Genomic DNA, 15,451 nt, shown 5'->3' with positions numbered 1-15,451 from the left:
AACTACCCTAGATACTTGGTAGATGAGAAGGCAGGCAAGGTCGACAGAAGTATATTGGATATACGTTATATGAATGTGTACTTTACTAGTACTCCTAGCAGCACCAGGTTATTAGATACCGGTTCGGTTGCTAAGTGTTAGTAACTCGAAATAAAAGCTGCGGAATAAACGGAGACTAGCTAAAGGTGAGATGACGATATGTGTTGGAAGTGTTTCCAAGGTTGATGTGATCAAGCATCGCATGCTCCCTCTACCATCGAGATTTGGTGTTTGCGTTAAGCATGATTGGATTATGTTTATCGCAATACGGTTATTCATTTAAGGAGAATAATGGTTACTCTGTTTATTTGAATAATACCTTCAATGGTCTTGCACCTAAAATAAATCTCGATCGTAGTGATACACATGTTCGTGCCAAAAGATATAAAATAGTAATGATAGTTCCACATACTTGCGGCACTGCCATTTGAGTCATATTGGTATAGAACGCATGAAGAAGCTCCATGTAGATGGATCTTTGGACTCACTCGTTTTTGAAAAGAATGAGACATGCGAACCATGTCTATTGGTATATATGCATGAAGAATCTCCATGCAGATGGATCGTTTGGACTCACTTGATTTTGAATCACTTGAGACATGCAAATCATACCACATGGGCAAGATGACTGAAATGCCTCGTTTTCAGTAAGATGAAACAAGAGAGCAACTTATTGGAAGTAATACATTTTGATGTATGCAGTCCAATGAGTGCTGAGGCATGCAGTGGATATTGTTATGTTCTTACTTCACAGATGATTTGAGTAGATGCTGAGTGTATTTACTTGATAAAACACAAGTCTGAATTATTGAAAGGTTCAAGTAATTTCAGAGTGAAGTTGAAGATCGTCGTGACAAGAGGATAAAATGTCTGTGATATGATCATAGAGATGAGTATCTGAGTTACGAGTTTGGCACACAATTAAGACATTGTGGAAAGTGTTTCACAATTAATACCGCCTGGAACACCATAGTGTGATGGTGTGTCCGAACATCATAAATGCACCCTTTTGGATATGGTGCATACCATGATGTCTCTTATCGAATTACCACTATCGTTTATGGGTTAGGCATTAGAGACAACCGCATTCACTTTAAAAAGGGGCACCACGCATTTCCGTTGAGACGACACCGTTTAGAGAAACCTAAGTTGTCGTTTCTTAAAAGTTTGGGGCTGCGATGCTTATGTGAAAAAGTTTCAGGCTAATAAGCTCGAACCCAAAGCGGATAAATGCATCTTCATAGAATACCCAAAACAGTTGGGTAGACCTCCTATTTCAGATCTGGAAGCAAAAGTAATTGCTTCTAGAAACAGGTCCTTTCTCGAGGAAGAGTTTCTCTCGAAAGAATTGAGTGGGAGGATGGTGGAGACTTGATAAGGTTATTGAACAGTCACTTCAACTAGTGTGTAGCAGGGCACAGGAAGTTGTTCCTGTGGCACCTACACCAATTGAAGTGGAAGCTTATGATAGTGATCATGAAACTTCGGATCAAGTCACTACCAAACCTCGTAGGACGACGAGGATGCGTGCTACTTCAGAGTGGTACGTGATCCTGTCTGAGATATCATGTTGTTGGACAATACTGAACCTACGAGCTATGGAGAAGCGATGGTGGGCCCATATTCCGACAAATGGTTAGAAGCCATGAAATCCGAGATAAATGGAACTTTGAGAAGAAGACGGACGTGGACGGTAATGTTACCGTCTATGAAGCTCGACTTGTGGCAAAGAGTATTTCCACAAGTTCAAGGAGTTGACTACGATGAGATTTGCTCATCCGTAGCGATGCTTAAGTCCGTCGGAATCATGTTAGCATTAGCTGCATTTATGAAATCTGGCAGATGGATGTCAAAACAAGTTTCCTTACCAGTTTTCGTAAGGAAAGGTTGTATGTGATACAATCAGAATGGTTTTGTCGATCCTAAGGATGCTAAAAGGTATGCTAGCTCCAGCGATCCTTCCATGCACTAGAGCAAGCATCTCGGAGTCAGAATATACGCTTTGATGGAGTGATCAAAGTTTTTGGGTTTATACAAAGTTTGTTAGAAACTTGTACTTACAATAAAGTGAGTGGGAGCGCTACAACATTTCTGATAAGTATATGTGAAATGACATATTGTTGATCCGAAATGATGTAAATTTTTTTGGAAAGCATAAAGGGTTGTTTGAAAGGAGTTTTTCAAAGGAAGACCTGGATAAAGCTGCTTACGTATTGGGCATCAAGATCTATAGAGATAGATCAAGACGCCTGATGATACTTTCAAAGAACGCACACCTTGACATGATTTTGAAAGAGTTCAAAATAGATCAACAAAGAAGGAGTTCTTGGCTGTGTTACAAGGTGTGAGCATTGAGTAAGACTCAAGACCTGACCACAGCAGAAGAGAGAGAAAGGACGAAGGTCGTCCCCTATGCTTTAGACGTAGGCCCTACAGTATGCTATGCTATGTGCCGCACATGAAGTGTGCCTTGCCATGAGTTGGTCAAGGGGTACAATAGTGATCCGGGAATGGATCACATGACAGCGGTCGAACTTATCCTTAGTATCTAGTGGACTAAGGAATTTTCTCGATTATGGAGGTGAAAAGGAGTTCGTCGTAAAGGGTTACGTCGATGCGAACTTTGACACTAATCCGGATGACTCTGAGTAGTAAACCGGATTCGTATAGTAGAGCAATTATTTGAAATGGCTCCAAATAGCGCGTGGTAGCATCCACAAGATGACATAGATATTCGTAAAGCACACACGGAACTGAAAGGTTCAGACCCGTTGACTAATAACCTCTTTCACAAGCATAACATGATCAAACCAGAACTCATTGATTGCTAATCACATAGTGATGTGTACTAGATTGTTGACTCTAGTAAACTCTTTGGATGTTGGTCACATGGTGATGTGACCTGTGAGTGTTAATCACATGCTGATGTGGACTAGATTATTGACTCTAGTGCAAGTGGGAGACTGTTGGAAATATGCCCTAGAGGCAATAATAAATAGGTTATTATTATATTTCCTTGTTCATGATAATCGTTTATTAGCCATGCTAGAACTGTATTGATAGGAAACACAGATACATGTGTGGATACATAGACAACACCATGTCCATAGTAAGCCTCTAGTTGACTGGCTCGTTGATCAATAGATGGTTACGGTTTCCTGACCATGGACATTGGATGTCGTTGATAACGGGATCACATCATTAGGAAAATGATGTGATGGACAAGACCCAATCCTAAGCCTAGCACAAGATCGTGTAGTTCGTTTGCTCAGAGCTTTTCTAATGTCAAGTATCAGTTCCTTAGACCATGAGATTGTGCAACTCCCGGATACCGTAGGAATGCTTTGGGTGTACCAAACGTCACAACGTAACTGGGTGACTATAAAGGTGCACTACAGGTATCTCCGAAAGTGTCTGTTGGGTTGGCACGAATCGAGAGTGGGATTTGTCACTCCGTGTAAACGGAGAGGTATCTCTGGGCCCACTCGGTAGGACATCATCATAATGTGCACAGTGTGACCAAGGAGTTGATCACGGGATGATGTGAGTTACGGAACGAGTAAAGAGACTTGCCGGTAACGAGATTGAACAAGGTATCGGGATACCGACGATCGAATCTCGGGCAAGTAACATACCGATAGACAAAGGGAATTGTATACGGGATTGATTGAATCCCCGACATCGTGGTTCATCCGATGAGCTCATCGTGGAACATGTGGGAGCCAACATGGGTATCCAGATCCCGCTGTTGGTTATTGACCGGAGAACGTCTCGGTCATGTCTGCATGGTTCCCGAACACGTAGGGTCTACACACTTAAGGTTCGATGACGCTAGGGTTATAGGGAAAGTATGTACGTGGTTACTGAATGTTGTTCGGAGTCCCGGATGAGATCCCGGACGTCACGAGGAGTTCCGGAATGGTCCGGAGGTAAAGATTTATATATAGGAAGTCCTGTTTTGGTCACCTGAAAAGTTTCGGGTGATATCGGTAATGTACCGGGACCACCGGGAGGGTCCCGGGGGTCCACCAAGTGGGGCCACCAGCCCCAGAAGGCTGCGTGGGCCAAGTGTGGGAGGGGACCAGCCCCAGGTGGGCTGGTGCGCCCCCCCACCAAGGCCCAAGGCGCATGGGAGAGAGGGAGGGGGCAAACCCTAGGTCCAGATGGTCTTTCAGGCCCACCCTAGTGGTGCCCCCCCTCTCCTCCCCTTGGCCGCCCCCCTAGATGGGATCTAGGGCTGGCCGCCGGCCCTTGGGGTGGAAACCCTAGAGGGGGCACAGCCCCCCCTATATATAGTTGAGGTTTGGGGCTGCCCAAGACATGAGAACGTCTCTCTTTCGGCGCAGCCCTACCCCACTCCCTCCTCCTCCTCTCCCGCGGTGCTTGGTGAAGCCCTGCATGATTGCCACGCTCCTCCACCACCACCACGATGTCGTGCTGCTGCTGGACGGAGTCTTCCCCAACCTCTCCCTCTCTCCTTGCTGGATCAAGGCGTAGGAGAAGTCACCGGGCTGCACGTGTGTTGAACGCGGAGGCACCGTTCTTCGGTGCTTAGATCGGAATCAACCGCGATCTGAATCACTACGAGTACGACTCCCTCATCCGCGTTCTTGCAACGCTTCCGCATCGCGATCTACCAGGGTATGTAGATGCACTCCCCTTCCCCTCGTTGCTAGATTACTCCATAGATTGATCTTGGTGATGCGTAGAAAATTTTGAATTTCTGCTACGTTCCCCAACAGCGAAGACATGCACGCCAGCGGATCTTACCCAGGTTCGGGGCTCTCCGTGGAGATAGCACCCCTAGTCCTGCTCTGCGAGGTCTCCGCATGATCACTAGATCAATACAAGTAGTTACAAGCGCTCCTTGAGCTGTTTGGCTAGAGGGAGAAGAAGGGCGAGGCTAGCTCTCCTTTTCTCTCTATGTGGTGTGTGGAATTCTATGAGATCAACCCTTTGCATGGATGTCCTGGGGGTTTATATAGGCCTACCCCCCAGGGGTACAATGGTAATCCGGCTGTGCACGGGTCCCAGCCGTCAGCGTCTATGCACGCCGGCTTCTCTACCGCTCATTGGGGCCCGCCGACTGGTGGGTCCCGCCGGCTGCCGGCCTCTTGGCCGACAAGCCGGCCCCACCGCTTGGGGGCTTTGTCGGCGGCTGGTTACTATTCCTCACCTCTAATGATGAGAGCTTTGTTGAGGTAATCGTGGCTACAGTGTTGCCGCCTTGCGGGCTCTCACTGTAGCCTTACCTCGTCTTGTCTCCTTAATGAGGCACATGTTTCGAGGGAGGGAGGTAGCCGGCTATTGGGTGCCGGCCCACCCCTGGCCGACTAGAGGAGGCCAGGCCGCCTTCGGGTGTCTCTCTGGCAAAAGGGGCCCGCCGCCTACGGGCCGTACTGGCGCCTATCGTGGGTGACATCGAGGCCAACACGGCTACAGTGCCGCGCCGGACGGGGGATGGCTGGCCCGTACGGCGCCCTGTGGCCATGCCTGTTTCGGAATTCGGGGGTAGTGGGCTGTACTGCAGCCATGCCCCATCCTATCGCCGTTATGTGGGTACAGTCTTAGTGGGTGTAGTCTTGGCCGGCTTCTGGGAGTCGGCTTTCTTCATGGCCGGCTTCTGGGAGTCGGTCCTCTTGGGGCCGGCTCCCTGGAGTCAGCTATCTCATATCTTTCTTGGGGGAGGTTTCTGAGGCAGGGTCGCCTTCTGGGAGTCGGCCCTGGGGATAGTCGGCCGAGGGAAGGCGGCCCTATGCTTTGTATGCTTGAAGGCTTGAATGGCCTGATAATTTTTCAAAGAGCCAGGGGGAGTCGGTTAGGCTACTCGTGGCCATTTACTCCGACACCCTACCTCTATGAGCACCTACGAGATAGTGAGCCAACATATGATCTTGAGATTTTATGAAGTCACCATAGGTGCCTCGTAGTCGAGTGGAACGTCTCCTCCCACTGAACGCACATCGCTGGAAAATACTGAAATTAACCCAGGATAAATGCGAGCACCGGGACTTTAACCCTGGTGGGCTCGAGAAACCACTGTCCTCCTAACCATCCAACCACATGTTGGTTAGCACGACATAATGTATGTGGTGACCGTGATGAGCTTATTCTGAAGTCCAGTGACCATATCATGCTTTCGCTCCAAATACAATGACCGTAAGTGTCGTCAACAAAATACGGAGCACGCATCAAATGCAAAGTCCGTCAGTGTCATCAAGAAAACACGGAGACGTATCGTGAGCTAGATACCGTCTCACCACGAGAATGTATACGGTGACCGTAATGAGCATGTTCTGAACTCCAGTGACCGTATAGTGCTTTAGCTTGAAATACATTGACCGTCATGTGTGAATGTGTCGTGGGCATGCATACTTTTAGAGGGGCGAGAGATAGTTTGTGTGCGTACGTGAAAGTGGTGTAGAAAGAGGGGATGACCGGTGGAGACAAGGAGAGATATGCCCTTCATTTCTCTTTCCCGTGACTAATATTTTAGGAGTATATATAAACATTCACAATGCAGAACAAATATTTTTGGATGCACCATGCAATTAACTTTCATGTATAACATTGTACTATTGTATATGCTTATTTTCTTAGTGGCCGATTGCGTATGTGGTGTGATGGGCACATCATTTCTAGTTGTGGTGGGTCCACATGAGGACTCATGGGTCGGTTCCATCCTACGCCACATAGGTTGGATCGAGACGCGTTATACGAAGACCCATGTGGAGGACTCTGCGTACAACACGAAGCTAGCTACCAGAGTCGCGGAGGACTCTATCCCCACTGGTGATAAGCCGACTATATATGATTTGTAACCCAGATTCCCAGTATGTTATAGAAGCTTGGGGGCTAGTTCATCTATAGTATACACACACGCACAATACCTGGTATTCACGTGTACTTTGTACACACCCCTGTCACTAATATACAGTACCAGGAGTAGGTTTTTTCCTCAACTGCAAGGGTCTGAACTAGGGTAAAACTTTGCCTTGTATTACCATCCAGCCTAACAGTCAGGGATATCCTACCGAATGATATGATGGAATCATATCTGCCAACTACTAAGAGAGAGGTGTGTCTGGGGGGGCAATGTGTGCGAGAGAGGCCTAAAGATAATGTGTGTGCGGGACACACGTAGGCACATATATATATGTGCGAATAGAGGGCTAGTAGAGACCGTGCGTGTGTATATATGCATGTGAGAGAAATAGTGTTTTCCAACTGAGATTAGTGAAAATAGTGGTACATAGTAGTCATAAAGAGAGAGAGAGAGATAAAGAGAGAGCATGTGCCTGAGACTCCCCGACACCCCGAGAGAGATTGTGAGCATGTGCGAAAGAGAAATGCCGATGCATATAAAGTGTGTGCACTTATGCGGTAGATAGAGAGATATATAGCGCGTTTGTGAGAACGGGCCGGGGCATAGTGCATCTACGTGTAAAAGGCGGTTCTACGCATTAAATTAAAATATAAATGGCATTATTATTTTTGGATGAGATCATGAATTTTGCAAATTGCGTATGGACGAAAATCAGTCTATCAGACACCCATACTCTATTGAATTCTAGCATGTGCATGTGTTTATTTCATATTATCGATCCATAGAGTGAGAGCGGTTTGAAATACAGGCAATGGATGCTTTTGCAATTCATATATAAACATTAATTAGTGCACTCCATGTTGTTAGTGTGAAGCACTTTATACATTTTTCACTTGCATGGATGCATTCCAAATTGCTAGCTGCGAAATAGAATACATGTCGAATTCAACATAAAGGGGGTTTCGAAGATTCGAATTCATAGGAAGTGCATTCATCTATTTGAACCCGAGATAATGGCATTTGTAAATCAGATGTAAAAGGGGGCATCAATCTTTGTTGTGCGTTTGAACATGCTATATATATTCATACGCATGTCTAACTTTTTTTTTGCAACCAAGGAGATTATATCTGGAACCATGCATGAACTGAGGTAAGTTGCATATTTATTCATACTCGTGTACAATGTATATTCAAATGTACCACCTCCATTCCAAAATAATCGTAGCTTTAGGATTTTCAAGAGTAAAGATTTGTGAAGTTTGACAAATCCTGAATGTTCAATTCAAGAGAACCGAAAACATTAATGCTTCTGCTCCCAAATATTGAATGAAGTGCCAAATAGGCCTCTGGTCACCCGAAACCACGCGAGACTAATGTTTGGTGGTAGGAAATTAATGTCCTGACTCTGGCCCGTGTAGCCTATCGGCCCGATGTCCAAAGGTCTAAACCGGGGTAGGTTTGTAACTTCACCAAGACGCCAGTCTCAACCGCCTCCGAGAGGCATTCATACGCCATGTGCGCCTAAACACCCATGCGCTCGGCCGAAATCTACCCGCTCACATTTGGGACACCTGAGATTACTGTCCTACCCCCTACCCGCAATATGTCCGAAATTTTAGATGGGGGCAAAGTTTGTAACTTTCCCCAAATTTCAAATAAGCGCGTCCCAAAGCGAAACATTATTCCCCCTTAGTTCCCCGCCTCCCTCTGTTTCCCCATTCATACTCTCTGGGCGCCAAAACGCCCTCTCCACCAGCCGCGAAATCCCAGCCTCCTCCGTCCTCCACCCCATAGCGCCCAATCCACCACCGCCCTCCTCCATCACGCCGGAGCCGGTACCCCGACGTCGTCGTCCAACGCAACCGCAACCGCAACGCCCTCAAGGACTTAGCAGCTGAAGCCGAGGTAGAGCTGCCTCCACGACGCCGACGCCGACGTGCACCGTACCAGAACTACTGCGACCACGCCGTCCTGCGACTCACTGCTGCTGCTCCACTGCCGCAACTGTCCACCGCATCGGAGCTGTTCCCGCTACGCCGTCATTCGCCGCCTCGGATCTGCTTCTCCGCCGCCGACAGACGGCCACCGCACCACATGCAAAAACTTGGCCATGGGTTCATCCAAGGCCGCACCGTCCTCCACAACTTCTCGTTTCAAGCGAACCACAAGAAGATCATAGGAAAAACAGAAGGAGGACACGGCACTGCCAGCAGAAAGAGGTACTCCTCTTCCCTTATTCGTGCAAACCTTACGTTTCTGCTCACACCGTATTCATCCCACGAAAGAAACTAGTTGAGCGCTTCTTACTGCATCTTCTTCGTGATACTAAATGCACAAGGTTTCCTCCCTTTAATATTTCACCTTTGCTAGAGGTCAGTAGCCCGCCTGGATTTCAATTCAGGGACAGTCGAACCGCAATTAAAAGAAGCAGCACCCGCTTAGGCGCGCGGAGCACCTAGTCCGCCTGTTCGCCGGGGAAGCGGCGCATCGATGTCTATCATAGGGGTGTGGGGCGTAGGAGCTTCTTGTGCCTGATTTGGAGGTCGGCGGGGCTTGAATGGATGGCCGGGGGCGGTGCCAAGCACGGCGGTGCGGTGAGGTCGAGGGGAGGGCGCAGGCAGGGGACTGGGCCGGTGGTCGCTGCCGTTTCGAGGAAGATCGTCAACACTGACTGGCTGGAGGTAGATGAAGGCGATCTGCACGTTCTTTGTACATCGGACGGTGCAGAAAAAATGGACTGACCTATTTGTTTTCAGTCGAATGTTATTTTCATAGAATCCTGTAGTAACTTAGTGTGCCATGCATGTTGTAGAGCTATCATATGTCTCCCGTCATTTATTTCTCACTAACCTGCTATCTGCTACCTTTACACTGTACTAATTGTGCACACACTTCACCCATACTCACACTATTGTTTTTTTTGCATGGGTATTTCAGACTCTAACGCAGTGTTGATGAATGCTAAAAAGAAAAGACAGAAGTCGCTCCAGTGTAATTTGAAGATAAGCACTAAGGTTTTCAGCGCTCTAAAGGATGCAATGTCAGCAGTTGGAGACAGTAAACGTAGCTCTGCAGTGGATGATCTCAATTGCCACAGACGACCATCCCAGGTGCTGGCTTTAACTTCGCGCTGTCAAATGTGGTTGCATGTTGCATATGGTGTCTAGCTTGTATTGCTTCCAATTTGGTTAAATTGCATCTGCTTACTTTACACATTATACCTTTGATAATGACATGCCTTCCTGTTTTTGATACATACTACATATGTCTATTAACCATGTTCGTACATCAAACTAATGCTCTTTTGTATCCCTCGTCAATCACTTATGATGAGATAGTCACCCGAGTGAGTTACTGTGAGATGCCATACTCGTTTAAAGAGTGAAGTGTCATCCTCCCCACATGATTCTCAAGAAACAACAAGGCTAAATGAAGATAGTTAACGTAGCTCTCTAGTTGATGACCGCAATTCCTCCACACCACCATCACAGGTGCTTGCTCTAACTTCGCAGTGTGATATGTGGTTGCATGTTGCATACGGTGTCTAGCTTGTAATGCTTCTAATTAGGGTAAATTGCATCTGCTTAGTTTACACATTATACCTGTGAATATGACATGCCTTCCTATTTTTGGTACACACTACATCTATGTGTTAACCTTGTTCTTACATGAAACTACCTCTCTTCTGTATCCTGCATCAATTACTTACGACGAGTCACCTTTATTCGTTGCATATTGCATATTATTTCTAGCCTGTTGCCATGTATTGCTTCTAATTTGGTCAAATACATTTGTTAGGGCACCCTTTTAATTTGGCAGAGTGATATTGATTTCATCTTTCATATGGTTTATAGCTTGCATTGATTCTAACAAGTTCAAGCACCTTGTGCTTAGTTTACACTTTATACATCATACATGTCAATATGTCACGTCATCCTATTTTTCATACATATTCCATCCTCCTATCATGCGGCTGCCTTACATGAAAGTAGTGTTCGTCAGTATCATGCATCAATGAGTTCTGAAGAGCAAATTTTATTCCTTTTTCTTTTGGGTTTGGCTTGACTTTCACACCATGTTCTCCTTGTACTGATATTGCAAAATCAAGAAAGAGGAAGGAAAAGAGTAAGGAAGGCGATGATGCTGGTCCTCTGTAGCAACGTAAACGGAGCATCTGTACCGATTCTCCTTGTACTAATATTGCATTACAAGGTCCAAGTCTCCGCTCCCCTACTCCACCATCCAAGGTGCTTGCTCTAACTTGGCAGTGTGATATCTGGCTGCATGTTGCATATGGTGTCTAGCTTGTATTGCTCCTAATTAGTGTAAACTGCATCTGCTTAGCTTACACATGATACGTGTGAATATGACACGCTTTCCTGTTTTTGGTACATAATATATCTGTCTATCACACCATGTTCTTACATGAAACTACTCTTCTTGTGTATCCTGCATCAGTCACTTATGATGGAACACCTTTAAGTTGGCAGTGTGATATTGGTTTGCGTCTTGAATATGATTTCTAGCATGTATTGCTTCTAGTTTGATGAACGCCACCTATGACGAGACAGTTTTAACTTGGCAGAGTGATATTGATTGCACCTTTCATATGGTGTCTAGTTTGCAGTGCTTCTAATTTGTTGAAGTGCCTTATGCTTAGTTACCACATCATAGGTGTGAATATGTCAAGCCGTCCATTTTTTCGTATATATTCCATCCTCGTATCATGACTTTGCCTTTCATCAGAGTAGTGTTCGTCAGTATCATGCATGAATGAGTTTTTAAGAGCGAATTATATTCCTTTTTCTTGTCGGTTTGACCTCACAATGCAAAATCAATAAAGCTGAAGGAAATTGGCAAGGCATTGGATGATGGTGGTCCTTCCGAGCAACTGAAACGGAGGTTCTCTACAGATTCTACTCCGCCATCCTCCCAACAAGATTCGCAAGACAATGCAAGGCTAGACAGTCAACATAGCTGTGTAGATGATGAGCACATCTCCCCTACTCCACCATCACATTTGCTTGCTCTAGCTTGGCACTATTATATGTGGTTGCATGTTGCGTATGATGTCTAGCTTGTATTGCTTCTAACTTTGTTGAATTGCATCTTCTTACTTTACACATAATGCATGTGAATATGACACGTGTTCCTGTTTCTAGAACATACGTGTACATGATGAGCACATCTCCCCTACTCCACCATCACAGGTGCTTGCTCTAACTTGGCACTATTATATGTGGTTGCATGTTGCGTATGATGTCTAGCTTGTATTGCTTCTAACTTTTTTGAATTGCAACTGCTTACTTTACACATAATGCTTGTGAATATGACACGTGTTCCTGTTTCTAGAACATACGTGTACATGATGAGCACATCTCCCCTATTCCACCATCACAGGTGCTTGCACTAACTTGGAACTGTTATATGTGGTTGTGTTTTCCGTATGATGTCTAGTTTGTATTGCTTTTGATTATGTTGAATTGCATCTGCGTAGCTTACAACTTATACCTGCAACGATCACTTACCCATAAGACACATTTAACTTGGGACTCTGATGTAGGTTGCATCTTGCATTGTCTTCTAGCTTGTACTGCTTCTAATTTCTTGAAATGGCATTACGACGAGACACTTTTTACCTGATAGAGTGATATTGGTTGCATGTTCATATGGTGCATAGCTTTCATTTCTTCTAATTTTGTTGAATTGCCTTCTGCTTACTGTTTTTTCATACATATTCCATCCTCCTATCGTACGTGTGAATATGAAATGCTGTCTTTTTTTGTATATATTCCATCCTCCTATCCTGCGGTTGCCTTACATCAAAGTAATGTTCGTCTGTATCATGCACCAACCAGTTATGCAGAGCTAATTTTATTCATCTTCTTGTGGTTTTGACTTCATAAGGCAATATCAGAAAAAATAGGAAGGAAAAGAGTAAGTTAGGGGATGTTGGTGGTCTTCCGCACCGACGCAAACAGAGACTCTCTAGATTTGCCACTTCTACTGCTAATGAAGTTGAAGTCCCAAGTCTACATGATGAGTTCATCTCCCGTACTCCACCATCGAAGGTGCTTGCTCTAAGTTGACAGTGTGATAATTGGTTTCATGTTGCATATGTTGTCTAACCTGTATTTCTTATATTTTGATTAAATTGCACCTGCTGAGTTCATACGTTATACATGTGCATATGACATGGCATTTTGTGTCTAGAATACACTGCATCTATCTATCATACCATGTTCTTACATCAAAGTACTGCTGTTGTGTACCCCGCATCAGTCACTCATGATTGGACACTTTTAGCAATGCAGTTTGATAGTGGTTGCATCTTGCATTGATTTCTACGTTGTACTGCTTCTAATTTTTCGAATTGCCACTTATGACACGACACTTTTAACTTGGCAGAGTAATGTTGGTTGCATCTTTCATATGGTGTCTAGCTTGCATTACTTCTATTTTCTTGAAAATCCTTCTGCTTAGTTTACACATCATAGCTGTGAATATGTCATGTCGTCCTATTTTTCTTACATATTCCATCCTCATACGGTTGTCTTACATCAAAGTATTGCTTGTCTGTATCATGCATCAATGAGTTCTGAAGAGCAATTTTATTCTTTTGTGTTGTGGGTACGGCTTGACATGGCAAAGTCAGAAAAGAGCAAGGAAAATAATATAGTAGGGAGTGGTGTTACTCGTCGGGTGAAACGAAAAAGGATCTGCCGTCCAGATTCTGCTGGTACTTATAGTGCAGTAGAAGGACCAAGTCCACCGGCTAAATCTACAAACACAGTATCACCTGCTCCACCAGCTGCAGCATCCGCTTCAACTGTACCAGCATCTCAACGAGTTACTCGCTCGTTTGCTCTGGAACTGGCCAGTTCCCAAGCTGCCTTCACACCTAACACTACTTCCGAAGCACTACTGACACAACAGGACTTGGCAAGATCAGATGAACCTCATGAGCATCAACACCAAGACGGTACCTGACCGAGTCAAGTTGCAGTTGCATGCTCCTTTATATGTACTCTCACAGTTTGATGTACACTAACACTTTCCATATTCGTGAAGAATGGAGATCCATATATGTACTCTCACAGTTTGATGTAAACTAGCACCACGATGCAAGCGGAAACAGACATTAGGTATAATGCTTGACAGATTAACAAAATCTAAAGGAGGAAGAATGGAGATCCATTTTGAGGCAGGTTTAAAAAGGCCACGTGATGCTACAGAGTCACCCAAGTTAGTATCAGAGGCAGCCGTTGCCGTTAGGTGTCATGCACGTATCCTCCCAACAAGGATCCAGTAGAGGAATGAGAAAGACAATACCCAGTTATCCGTAAGTAATGTTATTCATCGCAATTAGTAATATTGTCTTGCTCTGTCCCATACTTTCTAGCTTCCTCCTAATAAGACTCACATTCTATTTTCAACAGATGAGGTTCAAGTTGGATCCGACAGATAATGCAACTAAACAAGCATGCACTCATGTTTTTCAGTCTGCTCTGCGACAGTATCGGTACCACCTTAGAAAATCTCACTTTGAAGGCAAGGCTAACAATGAAATCGCCCAAACATCTCCAGTGGAATATATTACAGATGAAGACTGGATAGCCCTCGTTAAACACTAGTCTTATCCAAAGTATCAGGTAGGCTATATGTATTTGATCAGACCACATATTGAACTTGTATTTATGTATGTGCCTTACAAGTGTATCTTCTTCTAGGCTAACTGTTTGAAGAACAAGACCAACCGTTCTAAAGTGAAATTCCAACAGACAACAGGATCTCGTAGCTATATTGCACACTGCGAGGCTCTTGTAAATAGCTGCTACTTCCTTCTTTTTTCTGTGCCATATTATCATATTTATATTGACTTGTTCCAAATACAGAGGAAAGCCTGTGCGGACCAAAAAGAATCTGAACCGAATGCAGTGGAAATCTTCAAGGATTGCCACACCAGCAAGATGAAGGGCATGAGCACACTAGTTCAAGCCGCTGTTGTAAGTCCTTACTCCTCCTGCCTTTGAACTGATTGGTACTGTGATGTGTTCATTTAACTACTTGGTTTGCAGCCAATGTCAGTTACTCTGTTCACTTTTATACACAGTTGTCTTAACGTATCATTTCACCTTACATGGTTTAAAAGAGATGAAGGATATTCTTTTGGTCTTGATCTGTATTCTAGTTGTTATGTTCACGTGCGCACACAATGATAAAATAGCCTGTTTGTTTTATATCTGTTTGCCCATGATATGAATGATGTCATACTATGTTCATCCTACTTTAAACCATGTCTCTTTATCCTTAGATGTCAACGAATGTGAGGAAATAGACAATACAGTAGGCATGCTACATGGACATATGTTCCGAAAGTGATTTTATTATGTAGTTGGCACTACAATACATGCTAGTGTATTACAGTAGTTCACCAAAATAAGTTATGTATAAAGATGTAACCTACTTTGTTTGTTTTTGTCTCATTAGTAACTTATCTGGTACACTAATCTACAAGTTCAAACTTTCAGGAAGCTATGGAAAAAATGATTGGACAGCCACAACCACCTGAAGGTGATGAGGCTA

Source organism: Triticum aestivum, chromosome 7D (genome assembly GCF_018294505.1).
Source record: "Triticum aestivum cultivar Chinese Spring chromosome 7D, IWGSC CS RefSeq v2.1, whole genome shotgun sequence".
NCBI classification, from domain to species: domain Eukaryota; kingdom Viridiplantae; phylum Streptophyta; class Magnoliopsida; order Poales; family Poaceae; genus Triticum; species Triticum aestivum.
The sequence above is the reverse complement of the archived record's forward strand: the minus strand, read 5'-3'. Positions refer to the sequence as shown.